Below are 23,376 nucleotides of genomic sequence, written 5' to 3' on the forward strand. Positions count from 1 at the left end.
TCTGTGTATGAGGCCAGAGTGCTGCTTTTGTAGGCCAAAGCCACATGGCAACCCTACCATCTCCCTACCACACGCTGCTGCTTTACTTATTAGACAGCCTCACTATGCAGCTCTGGCTGGCCTGAAACTCCCTATCCAGAATAGATTGGCCTTTCAACTCACAGAAATCTACCTGCCTCTACCTCCAGAGTTCTGGGATCAAAGGTATGCACCATCATGCCCAGCCTGCTACATTATTTTAAAGTGTATTTTAGAAGTGGTCTTTTCTCTCTTAAAAACTCAGGGATGCATTTCCTAAAAGCAGGAAGAATTTCTGGTATAATGATATCACGATCACACTTGAAATAACAGGAACTCATCAGATGTTTGTATCGATGTGCTGTTTTTAAATTTTTAATTCTTTGGCATTTGAGAGAAGATGTAATCATCTCTGGGCTGGCTTCAATCAATATAACCCAGATTGGCTTTGAGTTCAGTTCTGTTTCTGTCTCCTCACTTCCGGATTTACAGATGTGTATCATGACACCTGGCCTATCTCAAGAACTTTTTTTTTTTTTTTTTTTTTTTTTTTTTTTTTTTTGTTTTGGTTTTTCGAGACAGGGTTTCTCTGTGTAGCTTTGCACCTTTCCTGGAACTCCCTTGGTAGCCCAGGCTGGTCTCGAACTCACAGAGATCCGCCTGCCTCTGCCTCCCGAGTGCTGGGATTAAAGGCGTGCGCCACCACCGCCCGGCTACTCAAGAACTTTTAAAGAGATTCCTACTCTCTTCCATTTGCAACCCGGAGTCAACTGATGTTGCACGTTGCCGTTGGTTGTAGGTTTCTAGTCTTCTTAGTTTAGAATGGTATACACATATTTAAAAAATGGCAGTAGCTTTTTAAAAATTGGCACAATTGCCTTAAAGAAAGAGCCCACTCTCTAGATTTGTTTTCTTCTACTGTATTGCAACATCTAGCCCCATACTTCCTGTAAGCAAACCGAGGCTTGTGTTAAAGTATTCTTGGCAAGGGGTGTTGTGTACTTTTATTGGCTCACATCAAAGAAACATCCGTCCACACCTTTATTAATGAACAGAATAGTGATCCTTAGGTTGAGTTGGTGCACTTGGATGTCTCTGTTATAAAATTACGTTTACTTTGCAAATGGTTAGCATTTGTGGGAGATTCTTTAGTGCTGTTTGGATTCATCATCCCTCAAATTCCACTTCGGGGGTTTCAGTGTACCTTGCTGATCCTTGCCTGAGTTACTGCCTTGATACAAAATGAAATGTTGGTTTTCTAAGAACTGTTTCTTTTTCTTCACTGATGTTCTAAGAAAGAGCTTACCTCACAATTCTGCCTTTCCTGTTGAATACTGCAGTGATTAATTTTGTATTTGTGTGCGTGCATATATACCAGGGTTCATGTTTGAAGGTCAGAGGACAACTTGCAGAAGTTGATTCTCTTCCTCCACCAAGGGGATCATAGGGACCAAACTCAGGTCATCAGGTTTGGCTGCAAAGCCCATTTGCCCACTGAGCCAATTGGTGGCCCCAAAATTCATTTTGCAATTGCTAGATTTCAGATGCTAATTGTAATGCAAAAACAACAAAAATCCCTGAACTATCCATTTAAAAATAAGGTCTTAAAAAGTGTCATTTTTTTCCCTTCATTAAATCTCTCTGTCAGCAAGGTCTTCGTCTTTATAATATAGCAAATTATTTTTCTGTGGATTATAAAATTCACATCTTAGCAAGTGTCTTTTCTCCACAAGACCCTTTAAAAAATGAACTCATAACAATCTTTTAGGCTAGCATACAAAATAGTAGGCCTCATCATGGCATCTTCATACATAAGTAAGCAAGACATCTTTTTATTTTTTTTTAATTTTTAATTTTTATTTTATTTTATTTTATTTTACAATACCATTCAGTTCTACATATCAGCCACGGGTTCCCCTATTCTCCTCCTCCCACCCCCTCCCCTTACCCCCAGCCTACCCCCCATTCCCACCTCCTTCAGGGCAAATCCTCCCCCGAGGACTGCGATCAACCTGGTAGACTCAGTCCAGGCAGGTCCAGTCCCTTCCTCCCAGACTGAGCCAAGCATCCCTGCATAAGCTCCAGGTTTCAAACAGCCAACTCATGCAATGAGCACAGGACTTGGTCCCACTGCCTAGTTGCCTCCCAAACTGATTAAGCCAATCAACTGTCTCACCTATTCAGAGGGCCTGATCCAGCTGGGGGCCCCTCAGCCTTTGGTTCATAGTTCATGTGTTTCCATTCATTTGGCTATTTTTTTTCAATAATTGAGTAAAACTGTAATTTATTATAAGCCACAGTCGTCCTAGGTACCTCCATGCTATATATATAGCCTCCATGGTTCTATGGGTTGTGGTCTGATTGTTCTTTATTTTATATCTAGAATCCACTTATGAGTTAGTACATACCATGACTGTCTTTCTGGGTTTGGGTTACCTCACTCAGGATGATTTTTTTCTAGTTCTTTTTATTTTTTAAATGACATTTTAGCTAATTCTTCCAAGTGTCTTGGAGTTGCTAGTTTTTTTCTATTCATATGTTCTTACGTGCAGCTTGTCAATCTGCTTTGAATAGCGTTTCATGATTACCTGACTAGCCCTGAGCCGAGCACCAGGCATGGGGTGGGCTATTGCTTCTGATGTGATCTAATCTTGTTGGCATAGGACCATAAATGACATTATAAGGTACCTGTGACCTGCAGTCAGTTCTTCAGTCATTCCCAAGGTAGAGGGGACACTTCCTGAAAACCAGTTTAGTAACTGCCTTGGAGATGATGGCCCCAAACAGAGAGAAGCGGGAAAGACAGATCATCGAAGAGCTCTGGGTTTGTCCCCCTGGTCCAGTGCTCGGCTATCCAAGTGACCAGGGGCTGTCCCACACTTACAAAACGGGGTTTTGTCCATTATTTTCAGTGGTAAAAATCTCTGCTACTGTTACAAACAGAAGACTTCTTTAGAATATCCCCTTATCTTTAAAAGTTACAAATACTCATTGTAAAAATCAAAGTAGCCAAACAATTCATACACAATAATAAAAACCATCTTTAATTCTCCCTCAATCCTACACTTGGATAAGTTGGAATGTCTATCTCCATAAACACTGTTACATACAACATACACATACAAATACATTACTTGGTCCTTTTTAATAAGAAATGAAGTCTCCAGCTACATGTTATTTTATCAGTTGCATCTTTGATTCTGTGGATCGCTGTGACAGACGTCACTATCTCTTCTTTCTAATGGTTTGAGTGAGATGTCCCCCACAGTCTGAGGCATTTGAATACTTGGTCCCAGTTGGTGTAACTGGTTGGGGTAGGTGTAGGAGGTGTGGTCTTAGAGTAGGTGTAGGAGGTGTGGTCTTAGAGTAGGTGTAGGAGGTGTGGTCTTATAGTAGGACTATGCCAGGGGCTTCTTTTTTTTTTTTTTCTTTTATTTTATTTTACAGTACCATTCAGTTCTACATATCAGCCACGGGTTCCCCTGTTCTCCCCCTCCCACCCCCTCCCTTTACCCCCATCCCACCCCTCATTCCCACCTCCTCCAGGGCAAATCCTCCCCCGAGGACTGCGATCAACCTGGTAGACTCAGTCCAGGCAGGTCCAGTCCCTTCCTCCCAGACTGAGCCAAGCATCCCTGCATAAGCTCCAGGTTTCAAACAGCCAGCTCATGCAATGAGCACAGGACTTGGTCCCACTGCCTAGATGCCTCCCAAACAGATCAAGCCAATCAACTGTCTCACCTATTCAGAGGGCCTGATCCAGCTGGGGGCCCCTCAGCCTTTGGTTCATAGTTCATGTTTTCCATTCATTTGGCTATTTTTTTTCAATAATTTAGTAAAACCGAAATTTATTATAAGCCACAGTCGTCCTAGGTACCTCCATATTATATATATATATATAGCCTCCATGGTTCTATGGGTTGTGGTCTGATTGTTCTTTATTTTATATCTAGAATCCACTTCTGAGTGAGTACATACCATGACTATCTTTCTGGGTTTGGGTTGCCACACTCAGGATGATTTTTTTCTAGTTCCATCCATTTGCCTGCAAATTTCATGCTTTCATTGTTTTTCTCTGTTGAGTAGTACTCCATTGTGTATATGTACCACATTTTTTTCATCCATTCTTCCATTGATGGGCATCTAGGTTGTTTCCAGGTTCTGGCTATTACAAATAGTGCTGCTATGAACATAGCTGAGCATGTATCTTTATGGTATGAATCAGCACTTCTCGGGTATATGCCCAAGAGTGGGATGGCTGGGTCTTGAGGTAGTTGGATTCCTAATTTTCTGAGAAACTGCCATACTGATTTCCACAGTGGTTGTACAAGTTTACATTCCCACCAACAGTGGAGGAGTGTTCCCTTTGCTCCACATCCTCTCCAACATTGACTGTCATTGGTGTTTTTGCTCGGAGCCATTCTGACAGGTGTAAGGTGGTATCTCAGAGTCGTTTTGATTTGCATTTCTCTAATGATTAAGGATGTTGAGCATTTCTTTAAATGTCTTTCAGCCATTTGTGATTCTTGTTTTGTGAATTCTCTGTTTAGTTCTTTAGCCCATTTTTTAATTGGACTGTTCAGTATTTTGATGTCTAGTTTCTTGAGTTCTTTATATACTGTGGAGATCAATCCTCTGTCAGATGTGGGGTTGGTGAAGATCTTTTCCCATTCTGTTGGCTGTCTTTTTGTCTTATTGACTGTGTCTTTTGCCCTGCAAAAGCTTCTCAATTTCAAGAGGTCCCATTTATTAATTGTTGTGCTCAGGGTCTGTGCTGTTGGTGTTTTATTTAGGAAATGGTCTCTGGTGCCAATGCATTCAAGAGTGCTTCCTACTTTCTTTTCTATTAAGTTTAGTGTAACTGGATTTATGTTCAGGTCTTTGATCCACTTGGACTTGAGTTTTGTGCATGGTGACAGATATGGATCTATTTGTAATCTTTTACATATTGAGATCCAGTTATGCCAGCACCATTTGTTGAAGATACTTTCTTTTTTCCATTGTATGGTTTTGGCTCCTTTGTCAAAAACCAGGTGTTCATATGTGCATGGATTAATGTCAGGGTCTTCAATTTGATCCCATTGGTCCGTATGTCGGTTTTTATACCAGTACCAAGCTGTTTTTATTACTATAGCTCTATAGTAGAGTTTGAGGTCAGGGATGGTGATGCCTCCAAGGGTTGCTTTATCGTATAGGATTCTTTTAGCTATCCTGGGTCTTTTGTTTTTCCATATGAAGTTGAGTATTTTTCTTTCCAAGTCTGTGAAGAATTGTGTTGGGATTTTGATGGGGATTGCATTGAATCTGTAGATTGTTTTTGGTAAGATTGCCATTTTTACTGTGTTAATCCTGAGGCCAGGCGTTAGCTACTTCGAGTTTATGCTTGCTGCTTTTTGCTTGTGCTCTGAGATGTGAGCTCTCAGCTCTTCCACCCACGGTGCCTGCCAGAATGCTGCCATACTTCTCCACCGGGATGGCGATAGATCTGTCTCTCTGGAACCCTAAACCCAGATAGACCCTTCCTTAAGTTGCTGTGGTGACAGTGTTTTGTCACAGTCATAGAAAAGTAACCAAGGCAAATGGCTTTCCAAATATTTTTCTTTTTTGGTTTTTGTTTTTTTGAGACAGGGTTTCTCTGTGTAGCCCTGGCTGTCCTGGCACTCACTCTGTAGACCAGGCTGGCCTTGAACTTGGAGATCTACCTGCCTCTCGAGTGCTGGGATTAAAGGCTTGCACCACCATTGCCCAGCTCCAAGGTTTTTTTTTTTTTTTTTTTTTTTTTTTCAGTGAAGAAAAAGGCATTTGATTTTATGGATTTCATGGGTTTGCCCAGCTTAGAAAAAATTTAGTACTCAGCCACAAAGTGCTACTCAAGTGTTATTCATTTGCACACGATGCTTTTCTGATTCTCTGGTGGAGTGTGTTATTTTGTGCGGTGAGCTCACTTTTAGTGACCAAAGGCATTCTGTGAGGCTTGGGTAAGGCTTTGGCCACACCAAGATTTTGTTTTTTCAGGTCAAGTGTCTTGGGAATATTTCCAGACTGGAACACTCTAAATGAATTTATCTACTTTGGAGTTCTCTGGCAACAGGGATGAGTTCAAATCCTACATCCATAGGTGGCTAGGCTGTGTTCTCAAAATGATCTTTTCCCAAGGCAACCTTTCTATTTTCCTCTGGGACCAGCGAGTGTGATTTATTCTTTCTGTTTTCACTTTGGTCTTTTCATCAAGAGCACAGCCCTTTCGTGACGTCAGGGATATGGGGACACCTCAGTTCTAGATTCTGAATGACTGTCAAAACGAAAGCGCTTGGCTGGGGAAATGGTGTAGTCGCCATAGGAATCCGGTGAAAAAGCTGGGCATGGTGGTGTGTATTTGTAATCCCAGGGCTGGGGGTGTGGAGACAGGGGGATCCCCAGGGCTCGCTAACTTGATGAGTTCCAGGCCAATGAGAGACCGTATCACAAAGAAGAAATCTTCTAGCTCCCATATGCACAGAGACACACAGAGACACAGACACAGAAACACACACAAATATATATATATAATATATATAAAATATATATAATATATATATATAAAACAATTCCCTGTGCTTATTTAACTAATAACCCCTCCCTCTTCTCTCAGGTGTACACTAAACTATATGTTTAAGAAGATGTTTGTTAATGGCTTATCCATCTTTTCTGAATGTTTTATACACATAACTGTTTTTTTTTTTTTTGTCTACTAGAAATAGAAATCATAGTGCCCCCATTGCTTTTATCAATAAATTGGGTCTTTGGATTCTTTGAGATAGGATCTCATTATGTAATCCAAACAGGCCTTGAACTTGTGATCCTCCTGCCTCAGCCTTAGAAGTATTGAGGACTGTAGAGTGGTACCAGCAGGCTCAGCACACACAGCCTTTCCGAGGCCCGGTGGCTTTGTTGAAGTTTCTAGAAACTGCAAAAATGTCTTCCAAGCTGGCTGTGCACCGTCCAGCCCTGCCAGCGGCACCTGAGCATTTGGGTTGCTTTGCGTCCTTGTCAGGACTGGGCATGCTCAGTCATTTTAATTTTCGCCAAGCCAGTGAATGTGCAATGCCGTTTCCCTATGGTTTTAATTTGCATATCCCTGACGACTAACAGTGCTTGAGGATTTTTTCATGTGTCTGTTCAAATATTTTGTCTATTTGAACAATTGAGTTGCTTGGCTTCTTAAGCTGTAAGAATTCTCCGCAGAAGCCTTTTGATACATGCTGTGGGGTTTTTTTTTTCTTCCTTTAGTTTGTGGCTTACCTTCTACTTTCCTCTTTTTTTCTTTTAACCCTCATGCTGGGAATCAGACTCAGGGCCCTTCTGCATGCTGGACACATATGTTCTAATGCTGAGCTACATTTGCAGCCTGCCGTGTGTGTGTGTGTGTGTGTGTGTGTGTGTGTGTGTGTGTGTGTGTGTGTGTGTAGACAGAAACTGTTCATCTAGGCTTACAGTTCAGAGGGACACAGTTGTGTGTGTGTTGTGTAGGTGTATGCTGTATGTATTATGTGTGTGTTGTATGTGTATTGCGTGTGTTGTGTGTGTTATGTATGTGTGTTGTGTGTGTGTGTTGGGGTGGGGTTGGACATATGGACATATGAGTACAGAGGTCAGAGGTGTTGGATCCCTCTGGAACTGGAGTTACAGACAGTTGTGAGCCACCCAACATGGGTGCTGGGAACTGAACCTGGGTCCTCTGCAAGAGTAGGAAGTGCTCTTAGCACGGAGCCATCTCTGCAGCCTCTGCCGTTTACTTTTTAAATAGTATCTTAGAACAAAAGTTTTAACCCTTGATTCAGGCCACTTTTCTGTTGTTTCTTTTGTTGCTCATGATTTGAAGTCCTAGTTAGGAAACCTTTGCCTAATCCAATGTTGTGAAGATTTTTTCTAGAAAGTACGTTGTTTTCAGGGTACGTGTAAGTCAGAGGTCTTCTTCTGTGGCCGAGGTGAGGGAAGAGTAGACGCTGAGTTCTCCGGAAGAGCCGGTTGTCCAGGCTTCCGTGTCAAGACGACAAAGCACCTGTTATTTGTGCGGGGTCTGCTGGGTCTTATTTTGTTCATACGTCTTGAGTTCTGGAGTACTGAAGTCCAGCCCTGTGTTTCCTTCTCTTTGCCTCCTCCTTAACGCCTTTGATTGTTCTAGATCCTTCTCGTTGTCGTCCGATCAATTACTATCGTGAGGGAGGCCTGCTGAAATGTGTGCTGGTATCTCATGAAGTAGGACTCACTACAGGGATCTGTCCATCTGAACACTAATGTTTATTTATTGCTTATTTATTTATTTTTAGTTATTTGAGACAGGGTCTTGCTGGGTATCCCAATCTGGTCTTGAACTCATTATGTAGTCAAGGCTGCCCTCAAACTTCTGGCAATCCTCCTGCCTCAGCATAGACATGCACCTCTACTCTTGGCTTAATAATGAGTCTTTGGATCCATAAGTGTGTTCTTCTTCTTCTTCTTTTTTTTTTTTTTTTTTTTTTTTTTGAGATAGGATCTTATCTGTTCCAGGCTAGCCTAGAACTGCCTATGTAGCCTAGGATGATCTTGAATTTCTAATCCTTTTGCCCCATCTCTAGGTGGCTGTACCTTCCACACCTGGTTTTATACCAGGTTGGAGTCAAACCCAGGTCTTTGTGCATCAGGCAAGCACTCGACCAACTGTGCCCCAAAGTAGTGTTTTTCTATGTTTTAGGATATTTGTTGATATTGCGAATGCTTTAAAAGTATTATTTTCCAAGTAACTGATGTTTTGTTTCTATAATTTATTTATCTTTATTTTATTTGCATTGGTGTTTTGCTGCATGCAGACAGACTGTGTGAGGGTGTCAGATCTTGGAGTTACAGATAGTTGTGAGCTGCTATGTAGGTGCTGGGACTTGAACCCAGGTCCTCTGGGAAAGCAGTCAGTGCTCTTAACCACTGAACCATCCTTCCAGCTCCGTAACTGATGTTTTTACATCAACTTTGAGCCAACACTTTGCTAACTACTTCTAGTAATTACTTTGTAAAAGTTACCTTTGATATTATCTTTAAGGTCTCTGCTACCAGGGAAATTAGGGGCTTTGTGCGCTCTTAGTCTCTTTAATAAGATAATTTAGAACGGAACTCTGAAGGAAGTTCAAGGACGATTTTATGAGAGTTTGAAACAAAAGCAGCAGGCCGGCCCAAGGTGAATCTCAGTAGCTCTTGTAAGGCGGGAGAGGGAGACAGAAAAACAGCATGTTCTTTTGAGTTAGGGCCCAAGAAAACAGGCAGATCCGTTCATGGGAGCTGTAAAGAGGGTGAGGTGGTGGTGAGGGGTGGGGGTGAGGGGTGGAGATGAGGGGTGGGGGTGAGGGGTGAGGGTGGGGGTGAGGGTGGTGGTGAGGGTTGGGGTGAGGGGTGGAGATGAGGGGTGGTGGTGAGGGGTGGGGTGAGGGGTGGGGTGAGGGGTGGGATGAGGGGTGGGGTGAGGGGTGTGGTGAGGGGTGGGGATCAGGGGTGGTGGTGAGGGGTTTGGTGAGGGGTGGGGTGAGGGGTGGGGGTGAGGGTTTGGTGAGGGGTCGGGATATCTTCAGAGAACAGTGAGGAAATCCAGAGTGTCAAAGTATGCATGCTTAGGCTTTTGGGCAGCATCCAGAGACGAGAATGAAGGGGAAGAAAGTAAAGATTTTGAGTCAGAAAAGTAAGGCGGCCCCACCCAGCTGCGTGGTAGACGTGCTAAGGAGCGACGTCGTGGGAGGGACCTGTGGGAAGGATATGTATGTCGTCTCATTAAGCGAACACTGCTCTTCCATGTTCCGTGCCCTCAGCTTTCCTGAGGCGTGCTCTCCTGGCTGGGTGACCGCCCGGCCGGCCCAGCTGGATTGATGCTCACGGGCAGACAACAGCATGCGATGATGTGCCAGCCTTCCGAGCAAAGCAGACGGCCCTTCTCCACTGAGGGCCGGAGCTGGAACTCAGCTTTCGTCCTTTTATCCAGGAGAGAGTGTGTTTCCCTCAACGGGCCTCAGCAAAGCCTCCACCTTTTCCTTTAGTATTTTATACTCCGATTGTTAGGATTCTGCCGCTCCTCCAGGTGCGCAGCCAAGCAAGGGGCCTTATGTCTTACGTCATCCGTGCGCTGCATGGCGTAAGCCCCCATGCATGAAGCATGTGCAGGGAAATCTGTAAAAAGCTGGTCACAGACTCCTCCCTTCTTCTTCTGCTCCCCCCCGCCCCCACTCCCTGCACATGTCTTCCACAGGCCTGGTCACTCTCTTCTGCACCCCCCCCCCCCCCCCATAAAGCTCGGATACTGGGTTTTGTCCTGCCTCGTGACCTTTCTCACACAGTAACAAGCGCCACATTTAAAACCAACACTGGTGTTGCCCTTTCTAGGGGAGAGCAGGTGGGGTTCAAAGTCAGCCTCTAGGGAGGGGTCCATTCTCGATGGCCTCCAAGGCACTCATCCCTAACCAGCTATCCGATAGTCTAGAGCTTTTACCCAAAATCTTCCCAGCCCCTTTCCTCTTATTTATTCGAGACATGATCTCACTGTGTATCCCAACCTGGCCTCTGATTCACTATGTAGCCCAGGCTGGCCTCAAACTTCTGGCAATCCTGTCTTAAGTGTCGGGAGTATAGACGTGCACCACCATGTCTGCTTATGTCTTTGGATTCATAAACTTGTTCTATCTTTGTTGAATTTTACTATCCTTAATTTGCTTTTCCAGTGGTTTGTAGTTTTTCGTATGGAGGCTTATATATATATATATATATATATATATATATATATATATATATATATATATATATATAATTTTTTTTCTTTAGTTTTGAAATAGGGTCTTATCTATCCCAGACTAGCCACTTGGGTTTTAGTACTTTTTTTTTTTTTTCCCGAGACAGGGTTCTCTATGTAGTTTTGGAGCCTGTCCTGGAACTCACTCTGCAGACCAGGTTCCCCTCCAACTCACAGAGATCTGCCTGGCTCTGCCTCCAGAGTGCTGGGATTAAAGGCGTGTGCCACTACTGCCCGCTTTCAGTACTTTTTATCCATCAAGCGTCACTTCATCTTTTTTCGTCTCTGAATTCAGACATTGGGCCTGTCCGTTGCGTTCACTTGGTAGCATGCTCGCCTTCACACTCTGCGCTCTGGTTTCCACCGCCAGCATTGCAAAAATGTATCTTCTGTTTCACTGAAAGTTATTGTTTGGTCTTAAGTCTGACATTTTAATAATTTGTGTGATGGCGGTATCTCTGATTATAACATACATACGGCATATTATTATGCTTTTCAAAGGGTTTTTTACTTCTTGGTCCACAGTGGTTCTTGGAACTGTTACAACCTGTCTGTTAAACATAAGGACTAAGGGAATGTAGTCCAAAGCTGACTTAGTGAATTATTTTAATTTGAGGAATGTTGCCCAGGTAAATAACAGCTGCTTTGGAATCATTACAGATGAAACATTAAGTGGATGACTTACTTTTATAGTTAGCTGTAATGGACCAATAGTTCAGGGTTACCAAAGCTTACCTATTTGTTGCATTTTAGAGGAAATACTATAAAGAGCTACAAGCATGTGTATCAACAGCATCTGAGGGGTTCATAAGGAGTGAGTAATGATGAATACCATAAAAATTGTCAGGTGTGGTCTTGGCTTCAGTAATTCATCCTAAAATTTATTTATTTGTTGAAAATTTATGCAAAATATTTTAAGGTTTTTATTTGGAGCAGAAATCTCACAAGAACAAGCTTTTCTCATAAATCTTTGAAAATCTCTATCCCTTCATAGGGAGTGGTTATCTCTATAACTCTTACTTTCTAATGCACTGATTCTCAACCTTCCTAATGTTACAACCCTTTAATATAGCTCTTTATCTTGTGCTGACCCCAACCCTAAAATTATTTCTGTTGCTACTTCATAACTGTAATTTTGCTACTGTTATGAATTATAATGTAAATATTTGTGTTTTCTGATGGGCTTAGGCGAGTCCTGTGAAAGGGTTGTTCGATCCCCCTCAAGGGGTCATGACAGGTTGAGAACCACTGTTCTAACGGGCTCTGCCTTTTGATTCTAAACATGGAACTGTGTAAGGACCAGGAAATGCAAGGGTATACAATCTTAAGGCTAAGGGAGGCTTTGTAAAATTGAAAATATTCCTTTATTATTGCAAACACACATATAGGTATTATAGAAAATAAAAGCCTACAGGCCATTAAAAGCAACACTGTAGGAACTCCTTTATTCCTGGAGAGATGATTTCTGCCGATGCTTTATTGTCTGTTCTCCCTGAATGATCACTTCTATATGCATATCTTTCTTTCATGACTGTATCACACAGACCCCCTTTTCTACAGTCTTTACGTCAAAGTCAAGAACCCTCTGCCTTTGTATTATACATCTTCATTTTATCTAATAATCCACACTCGTACTTCCCAACTAACTCAAGGAGCTTTGAAAAAGCAAGCCTCCTTAAACTGAAATAAAAAAATTAAACATCAACCTTTGATAACGAAGGATGTGTTTTTCCTAAGCATTTAAAGTTTGTTATAGAAGAAGTAAGGGGGGGGGGGAGTGGACACACTGAAAAACCTGACTTTTCAAAAGCCACCTGTGGGCTAATAATCCAGGGCTTGATTTGTGCCTTGTACCCGACATTGTCCTAAGGACACTATTCAGTGACTCCATGAGAGGCCTTTGTCATTTTATTCTAAATATGGTGCCTAAGACTTGCTACTGATAGTCATGAGGTTGTCGGTCATATGGATCAATTTCTTGTTTGTTTCTGTGAGAATGTAACACTTCTCTCTCTCTCTCTCTCTCTCTCTCTCTCTCTCTCTCTCTCTCTCTCTCTCTCTCTCTCTCTCTCTCTCTCTCTCTCTTAGTGTGCCTTCTCAGAAATGTGCCAATAAGCGTCATCACTTTTAGACCTTTGGAAACAGCCAGGGTAATTGTTGACTACTAATGTGTAACCCTACAAGTGAGTTCTATCCTAAATGATAGTTCACATTAGGCAAGAGTTCAAATTATTTTTAAAGAGCCAAAACTGATCTATGGAAGTAACATTCTTTCTCTAGAATCTCACTGATAGATATTTAGAGGAAAGGATTTAGGAGGCTAAAAATAGGGCTAGCTGCCAGAGACACAGATTTCGTTCTTGAGACACACAAATCTCTACAGGAACAGTGCTGTGGCACTTGGATAAAAGCGAATTGTTCATGTTTTATCTCTGTACCCACGTTTTGAAATATAAAATTAATCAAAAACCTAGACATTAAATAAAACTTAACCAATAGAAAAAATCCTACTTTGCTTTCCTAAGCAAACAACTACTAGCATTTTGGTGGAGTCTTTTAAGTGTTTTTCCTATGCATATACCACAGTTTTGCTACCATGTATATGTAAATGTATACATGTGTACTTACATATATGTATACATAGATGTATAAAGCATGCCATCTGCACTGTGTATACAAAAATACACATGCTTAGCATGACACGGATTTTCTCAGTCTTTCTAATTGGCATTTTGTGGCGCTTACATAGTATTTCATTAGGTATTTAATAATTTGTTTGTACTGATGGAAATTAATTTTGTTTTTATTCAGGACTCAGCATCTCTGTCTCACCCACTGTCTGTATCTGAGGTTCTCCACTGAGGCCTCTTGAATCTTCTTTTGTACCTTGTACCTGAGAATGTCCTAAGGGGGCAGCTATTCAGTGATTCTGCGAGAGGCCTTTGTCAATTCTGAATATGTTCACTGAAGACTTGATATTGACAACCATCAAGTTATCTGCCATATGCATTCATTTCTTTTTTTGAATCTTTTTCTTTTGAGACAGGGATTTACTTGTAGCCCCGAGTCTTTACATTTTCCCAATAGCACACTTTTGAAATGCCTGCCAGTCAGATTTCTTTTCCTTCCCCACCCCTCCTCAAGCATTGCTTCAGGATTACCTTTCTGGAACATTCCCTCTAGGGGCATGATCTTAGAGGTCAAGCTTTATTTTGGCTGTCTTGTTCTGCCCTACCCCAATTTCTCAACATCTTGAACTATTGCCTTCCGTACATCTGCTTTGCCAATAATTTGGACTTCAGTTCAGTTCTTTACTCTCTGGCTCTCCTCAACCCTGTCTGCATCCTCCCCGAAGGCACTGGATGTATATAGACCTGCATCCTCCATGGTGGTGCTGAATGTATAGGTCTACATCCTTCATGATGGTACTGGATGTATAGATCTGCATCCTTTATGATGGTGCTGGATATATAGACCTGCATCCTTCATGATGGTACTGGATATATAGATCTACATCCTCCATGGTGGTGCTGGATGTATAGACCTGCATCCTCCATGATGGTGCTGGATGTATAGATCTGCATCCTTCATGATGGTACTGGATGTATAGATCTGCATCCTTCATGATGGTGCTGGATGTATAGATCTGCACCCTCCATGGTGGTGCTGGATGTGTAGATCTGCATCCTCCGTGATGGTGCTGGATGTATAGACCTGCATCCTCCATGGTGGTGCTGGATGTATAGATCTACATCCTTCATGATGGTACTGAATGTATAGATCTGCATCCTTTATGATGGTGCTGATGTATAGACCTGCATCCTTCATGATGGTACTGGATATATAGATCTACATCCTCCATGATGGTGCTGGATGTATAGACCTGCATCCTTCATGATGGTACTGGATATATAGATCTACATCCTTCATGATGGTGCTGGATGTATAGATCTGCATCCTCCATGGTGGTGCTGGATGTATAGACCTGCATCCTCCATGATGGCACTGGATGTATAGATCTCAGCTTGTGCCAGAGTTTTGGGCTTCAGTTCATCGTAGGGTGACAAGGGAAGGTCACTAAATTTCTACTTTCTATTATAAACAACACTGGGACAAACTGTGCATTCTCTCTCTCTCTCTCTCTCTCTCTCTCTCTCTCTCTCTCTCTCTCTCTCTCTCTCTCCATCCCTTCCCCTCCCTACCTCTATTTAGGATTATTTTCTTAGGCTAGATTCCAGAATTGGAATTACTGAGTTAAAGGATATGACTATTTTCCAAGCTAATATTCATTAACCATTTCTGAGACATTTTCTCATTTAATTCTCAACAGGCTATGTACATCCTTGCATAATGAATAAGGAAATGGAGGCGTGAGGGTATGCACAGCAATACAACATATTACAGCGATACAACATATTACAGCTATACACCATATTATAGCTGTACAACATATTACAGCTGTCAGCGTCGACTAGTGTCATTTAAGAGGGGCCTATAGCTTTGCTAAAGTGATTTTTTTCCAGGGTGCACGCATGCGGGGGAGGGGATGATGACAGATATATCTTTTAAAGCATTAACTGTACAAGCACAGTGCCAGGTTTAAAGCAAAGGATGTAAAGCAGGAGGCCCATCGTTGGATGCTTATTAAACACCCCAGCACTGCAGTGCGTTGGGACGGTGTGGATTCCAAAGGAGGGTGCGGGCTCTGGGAGGGGAAGAGGAAGTGCCCTTGTGCGTTTCACTCCCGTGTTTACAGAGCGGGGACAGTGTGAGGTAGAAGGCTGGTGCTCAGGAAACACTGAGAGAAGGAAGGACAGTGTGACAGTGTGACAGTGTGAGCGCAGTGGGATCTCCGGTGAGGGATCTCAGTGTCCGCTGGGGGCTACAGAAACCTCCCGACCAGCAACCGCTGAAACGGAGCTGAAGCTTGTTTCTTACATTTAAGGAAATCTAGGGAAGGCAGTCTGGGTTGTTTGAGGAAAGATTCCCAGCATGTCTGCTGCCTAGTTCATCCCTGTCTTCCTGCTTCCTTTTCCTTGGTGTAGGTAGGACTTTTATCTCAAGACCTATCTTACCGCCTGAGCACCCAGCCATCATGTCAACATCGCCACGAAAATATAAAAACGACAGGCATGCTGCCTCGCTTTCCTTCTTACAAATGACATCTATTTATTTATTTAGGCGGGGGGGGGGGGCACACACCACACATGTGGAGGTCAGAGGACAACTTTATGGAGTCAGTTCTCCCCGTCCTCTGTGTGGCTCCTCGGAATGGACCTCAGGTCCCCAGGCTTGGTGACGAGCGACTTTACCCACTGAGCCACCCCACTGATCCCATGTTCCTTCTCTTTAAAAAGTGCTCCCTGGATACTGCGTGTTTTAACTTTAACTTGGGTCCCACTGGCCAGAATTTAGTTATACTGTCACATCTCTCAGCATGAAGAGTGAGAGAAGTAGATTTTATTATGAGTCACCATGCGTCCCGGGAATAGTGAGAGCCCCATTACTCTGGAGAAGGAAGAATGGACCATAGGGGCATGTAGCCCATCTCTTGATAATGAACTTAAGTTTTCTTAGGAGGTAAAACTACACAAACACTAAAACTAAAAGAAAGAAAGAAAGCTAGGTGCAGACTTTTTTTTTTAAACAGGGTGATGATAAACCACTTAGTATTATGTTGCCATTTTCTGGATTATGGATTAGGTGTAATGTTCCAGACTACAAATGTGAACAGACTACAGAAAGGCAAGTTGAAATAGAATAAGATATAAGACATAAGCAACAAAACCAGCCAACCATGTAACACCCTTTATTCTTTCTTTCTTTCTATCTGTCCATCCATCCATCCATCCATCCACCTATCCACTTATCCACCCGTCCATCCATCCATCCACCTATCCACCTATCCACCTATCCACCTATCCACCTATCCACCTATCCACCTATCCACCTATCCACCTATCCACCTATCCACCTATCCACCTATCCACCTATCCACCTATCCACCTATCCACCTATCCACCTATCCACCTATCCACCTATCCACCTATCTATCTATCTATCTATCTATCTATCTATCTATCTACCTATCTATCTATCTATCTATCTATCATCTATCTTCTATCTATCTATCTATCTATCTATCTATCTATCTATCTATCTATCTATCTATCTACCTACCTACCTATCATCTATTTATCTTCTATCTATCTATCTATCTATCTATCTATCTATCTATCTATCTATCTATCTATCTATCTATCTATGTATCTAATTTGGTGTGGGTGTGCATGCGTCACCAACCTGGAAGAATTGATTTTCTTTTTCTACTATGTGGTCCTATGGATTGAACTCAGGTGGTTAAGTTTGGTGACAAGTGCCTCTATCTACTGACTTATTTAGATGTCCCTAATGCTGGATATCGTTGAAGCTGGAAGATTAGTAACAGGTGACATAAGACCTCATCAAGTGTTGGTTAACTGGGCGACTACAGTGTGTCCTATGTGACTGGGTGGAGAGAGATACTGGAGGGTGGGAAGGAAAATGGGAGGCTTGCTCAAGACAGCAGGTGGTTTATATTATGCAGAGGTAAAAATTTAAGAATATACCATGATATTATAAATAAAATTCTATGAGCTTTTGATCATTGAGAAAAGGTCATGATAATACTTCCAAAATCGACCTATTTTCTTTAAAGGGTACCACTTCTTCCTTTAAACAAATCTCTAAAGCCACACTGCCTGGATGGCCCAGTTCAACCCCTCTGTGGTTCTCTGTGTTTAATTAGTGGTTCTCTAAAGCCTCAATTTTTTACATAAGACCCTTCTGTTCTTTTGCAGGGCACAGAGCACTCAAGGAACTCCTGTGGCCGCTGGAGGTTTCTCCCAGAGTTGGGGAACTGTAGAGTCCTGTTCACCAAAAAGAAAAGAGTGAAGAATTGGCCCATATATTTAGAGAATGATTTCTTTCCTCTTGTAACTTGCTTCTTTCAAAACCACACATATAGCTTATATTCAAAGCACTGGAAAATAAAGGCTAGCAAAAACAACAAAAACTTCTTATGTTAGCCCTTTCAAGCTGTCCAAGCCTTTTTGGAAATATAGGCGAATGATGTTTGCTTTTTTTAAAAAAAAAGGAAGAAAGAAACCACTGTGTAATTAACATTTTTTATGGTCTGCATTTTAAATGTAATCTTGTGAACTTCGTTTGGGTCAAGAAATATAACTGATAGACATTTCAAAAGAGTGCTATTGGGAATGTGTAAAGGCTCAGTTTTCTTGGTGGTAAGAAATCTAATGTAGGGGCTCTTTCTACCTCACTGAACTCAAAGCGAGCAGAAGGCTTGAAAGGGGGGTCATCAGGAAGAGTTAGCTGCACAGCCTCCCCCACCCCGGGTGCTGAGGGGCTGAATCTAATACCTGGACAACTGGCTGTCCCCCTAAGGAGGCTGTCTGGAGACTTGGCTGTCAGCGATGTTAGAGGAGATTGCTGTCACTGAGAGCCCGAGGCTCCCTGGGAAGCCCAGGTGAGGGCCTCTTTGGAGGCAGATGGCTCTGGAGAAGTCACTTCAGGCCAGCTGGCACTCTGTAAACAGTCGCATCAGCTGGACGCTTGCCTTTTCTCTGATCCGTGTAGGACCGCTGTCAAATTGGGTGTAGTTTTAAACTTCTTTAGCTGCTACCTCATGCTGGTTACCTTACCCCTTCACTCCCCGGTATTGCTCACATTCTGCTCCCAATATCTGATGTATATTGAAAGCAGTTACTTCATGAGCTAGGTATGTGCGGTGCTTAAGTCTCCCCACTCAGGAGCCTTCAGAAATAAAGAGATTAGGTTACAGCCAGGGCAGGATAATCAAGAACATTTTTTCACAGTGACATAATGACTTTTCTCAGTTGTTTCCCATTGTTTGAAGGGGATCATTATCTCCCTGTGAAACCACATCTGGCATCTAAGCAGAAATGAGTTTCTAAAATCCTGGTCCTTCACCTCCGAACGCTAAGAGCCCACCTGCCTCCTTCTAATGGGCTTTATGCCATCAGGGCACAGAATGGCTGCTGGCTGCTTGCAGGTTGTCCTGATGGTATGCATTAAGGGTACTTGCCTTACAATGTGAGAAATACATCAATATAGATTCTGCTCCACAAGAACAAACTTGTTCTTTCTTGAGGATAAATGGCCTCAGGGATCACTGGCTTTTAAGTGTTATAAATTTTTATGACGTTATGAAAGAAACAGGGCAACAGCGAGCCACTTAGCATTAGATTTCCGTTTTCTGGATACTGGATTAGGTGGGACGTTCCAGCAAATGTGAGCAGACTACGGAGAGGCAGGTGGAAACACTGTAAGATATAAGATATGTGCAACAAAACTAGCCAAGAATGTCGAGTTAATTTTCCCCGGATGTGGCCAAACAGTAACATACAAGGTAAGTGTTCTAGAAAAGTGTTAATGATTGGTTTAATTAAATAAAAATGAAGTCAGATTCTTAGGGGATGCCAAAACGGGAATTTGGTAAAAATAGGGTAGTCAATATAGTGGAGATGATAACTAGATATTGTGAGAATCCCTTCCCCGACAGAGGTAAACAAATGTCTCCACACTCCTTATAAGGTCCCAATGACAATTCCTCCAAGGCCCAGCTGGGGAAACTCGTGAGCTTAGTTGGCTCACTTATAGAGCTTGGGTGAGGGGTTACTTCCAGGATCATGGGTGACCCCCAAATGGGTGTACCACAAGAAAGTACCACACCCCAGCACAGACTACTACTTCTCCACACCTGTACGGATGGATCCTCCTCCTGTGAACTTTTCATCTATATGTTCTGGCCCCTCTGAAACTACGAGCAATAGAGTGCAGTAAGGGCAGAGTGATGTGCACATGGCCAGGAGGTGTTGAGGGGGCAGCCAGAATCTCATGTGGCGGTCCGGTGACCCTCGTCACTCCCCCCCCCCCATGGAGTTTCAGCAGGACATAGTTGGGTCATAGATGCCCCCCCTCGCCCTGCATCCCCCAGCAAATCATGTCTGGGGTTTTCCCTTAAGCTCTTGGGATTTTCCTCAGGTTTCTGACTCAAGGACCTTCTCCCTTCTGTTCATTGGCTCATGTTTGGCGGTGGAGTGATGGATCTGTGGGTCTGGGGGTGGCTGTGTTGTTAGTTCTGTAAAGATGATTGAATAAGGTGCTGTCTGTGCCTCCAAGGCATTCGGTGGCCACTTGACACCACTCGACAGATGTGAGACTAAGGGGCCTCCTTGTTTGGTTTTCAATCATGTGATTGTTTGAGAAGTAATTAGTGTACATACCCTCATGGCAAAAAGAAAAAAAAGTGAATCTTTCCTAATTGCGTTAAGCACAACATTTACCTCGTTTGGGGCATGTGATTCAAGGGCTGGGAGCAAGCAGCTCAGCTCACAGTGGGAGAGAGTGGAGAGGAGGGAGACCTTGCAATGGAGTCCTTAATGCCAGCTTTACGTGTTTATAAGGAGACTGGGTCCCATATAACCCAGGCTAGCCTAAACTTGCTAAGAAGTTGAAGCTGGCCTTGAACTCCTGATGTTCCTGCCTCCACCAAGTGCTGGGATTCCATTCATGCCTCACAGCTTCCTTAAAACTCTTTCTAAATGTGGGCTGTCTCTCCCCGCACTCCCACAAGACAGGGTTTCTCTTTGTAGCCCTGGCTGTCCTGGAACTGCTTTGTAGACCAGTCCGGCCTTGAACTCACAGAGGTCTGCCTGCTTCTGCCTCCTGAGTGCCGGGATTAAAGGTACGAGCCACCACCGCCCAGCAATGTGCTCTGTCTTAAACGTGTTAAACAAAAGCTTTTTGGTGTGAGAGAAAAGCCGCTTGAGATCCCCACCTAGTTTTTAATCAGAAAAACATGACTTCAGATGTTTACTAGGGAAATAACTAAACCTCTCACAAAAGATTATAACGAAAAAGCAGAAGCATTGCGGTGGGTATTTAGTGACCAGAGAGCCACGGGAGGAAAACTCTCCGTGCTTTTTGCCAGATGTATGGATCTCTCACTTGGAAGTTCGTTTCCATGTTGGTGGTGTCCCTGAGCAGCTGGAAGTATTTTTAATGGCGACTGGGACTCTTTTATGATAAAACAAAGTTGTCACAAAAAAATAAGTCCTCTGAATAAAAATAAACGGTGCCTGTATTGAATAATTACATACAAACTTTGTGTTCAGCACACATTCCAACACTAATAGACTGCTTTGTTTCCAGATGGATGTTACCCTGTGACTGCTTTCTCTTACATGTTTCTGTTTTCTTTCCTGATAAAAGTTTCACATCAGATATTATAAGAGTCCTAACTGCTGTATATATTGTGATTTAGCTTTATTTTTCTATTTTAGGTTTGAGTAAATTATTAAGGCTTTGGGCTCTGAGGTTTATTAGCCTTCCAAAACACCTACCCTCTCAGCTGAGAAATATCTTTGGAGAGGGTGTATCGCCTGATGCTGCATGCCGCTAAATCAGTTAGCAGTGGATGGGTGAAGCAGAATGTGGGCTGCTGGGAAGGCCAGCTAGCCATAGTCTAGGAGCCTAGGGGGTCTGGATTGGGAGTGTGGTGGGTGACAGTAGCAACTTCTCTCTAAGGGCTAGCAGATAGAGAGAAGCCAGACTAAATATTCAAGGGATAAAAACCTCTTTTGGATAAATGACTAAGAATGAGATTCACCTTGCCTTTTTGCTGGCCTCTTCCTGGTGCATTAATCGCTCACATTCCTCTCTAGGTTTGTGGCGTCTGTGACTGTCTGGTTATTGGAGACCTATGTGGCAAGAGCAATGTCCATCCTCTATGTCCTCAAGTCTCCCTAAAGTCTTGGCAGAAATGTTGATGTGCTCATTAGACCATTTCAAAAATGGTTTTAGATTATCCTCAGTGTTTACTATCATTGGGATTATTATTAGGTTATTTCTGGGCATTATCCTGCCCCTTAGCTGGGAAACCATTAGGTTTCGCCTTTATTCATTCATTCATTCATTCATTCATTCATTCATTCATTCATTCATTTATTATTCATTCATTCATTTATTTATTTAATGATAAGATTCTATGACCCAGCACAATGTTGTTTTAACTAACAGCTCAAGGCAGAAGCTGTTAGGCCACAGTATTTATCCAGCCCTGTCGCCTGGAGCCCAAGAGCTGCTTAGATGTTCTTGTCCCTCCTTACCCCACTTGCTGAGCCTAGGGTCTTCCTGTAAAGCACCACGATCCTATGTGACTCCCAGGTCCCAACAGAGTCCTGATTCTCCACGCTCAGAACCTAGAGAGTACTCAGGTTCACTTAGACCTAGCTGGCTTACCTCAGGACACTGTGGATGGCATTTATTGATTAAAATAGAGATCACTTAGAGGCGATTAATTGACTTTGTAACTTTTGTTGTTGTTGTTTTTTCTGAGACAGGGTTTCTCTGTGTAGCTTTGTGCCTTTTCCTGGAACTCACTCTGTAGCCCAGGTTGGCCTCGAACTCACAGAAATCCACCTGGCTCTGCCTCCCCAGTGCTGGGATTAAAGGTGTGCGCCACCACTGCCCAGCAACTTTGTAACTTAAAAAAAAAAAAAAAAAAGTGGAAATACATATTTGTCTTTCTTTTAGGAATGAAGATGGAACAGCTATTCCCAGCCATGGAAGTGATAATATGCCTCATCCAGATTGCCTGGACACATTGCCCAAGTCCTACTACTGAGCCACATCTGTTTTGTCCGTGTTCCTTCTCAGCTCTGGGAACGTGAGTCCAGAGAACACAGAGTGGAGCCGGAATATTGGCGTGGGTGGGGGAAGGCCACTGGCAAAATCCTGAAGCAGACGACGCTTTGCTGTTGCCTCTTCTTGAGGTCTGTTTTTGGGTTTGCTAAAGATAGAGGTGTTGGCGTGATGAGGTCAGATGGCTTTGGGAATGTCAAGGATTTATTCCTAAAGGCAGGGGTGGTGTCTCCAGGCCTTCTGTGGGCGGGTGAGGAATGAGCCAGCCAGCCCAGGTATAACGCGGATGAATGAAGGAGGCTGGCTCTTCATCATCTCAGCGGCTAGAGCGACCCTCCTCCTGACCTTTGCAGGGGTGGGTTCTGAGTAAGCGGGGCCATGTGTCCCACGTGGCTGACTGTAGGGGCTCCTGCTAAGGAGCTGGGGAGAAAGGAGTTTGCCAAGAGAGGAGCTCGGGAGAGAGCTCTTCTAAACGCCGATAGCGGAAAAGCACGAGGGAGCCCTCTGGTTGGGAGTCACGACCTTTTCTGTCACATCTCTGCCTTTGGCAGGCTGCTGGGGAGATGCCTGTGACAGGCTCACCTTTCAGCACCCCAGTCTCACCACTGAGGTTACAGGAGTGAGGAGGAAAGAGAGGAGAGAGCTCCAGCCCTGCTTCCTAAACAAGGCTCCCGAGCTGGGTCAGGACCAGGTTACCGAGGTCAGCAGCCTCGTGGGAACATCCTGATGGTGAGGTGAAAGGTCTCTCTTCTAATCCCTCAAGAATGTGATGTCATCTGCGCCACTGTCCACACTCATGCCCTGGTCTTCTTGTCACCTGGCAGAATCCAGGCTTTCACAGAAAGGCACCC

Source organism: Peromyscus maniculatus, chromosome 14 (genome assembly GCF_049852395.1).
Source record: "Peromyscus maniculatus bairdii isolate BWxNUB_F1_BW_parent chromosome 14, HU_Pman_BW_mat_3.1, whole genome shotgun sequence".
Lineage (NCBI taxonomy): Eukaryota > Metazoa > Chordata > Mammalia > Rodentia > Cricetidae > Peromyscus > Peromyscus maniculatus.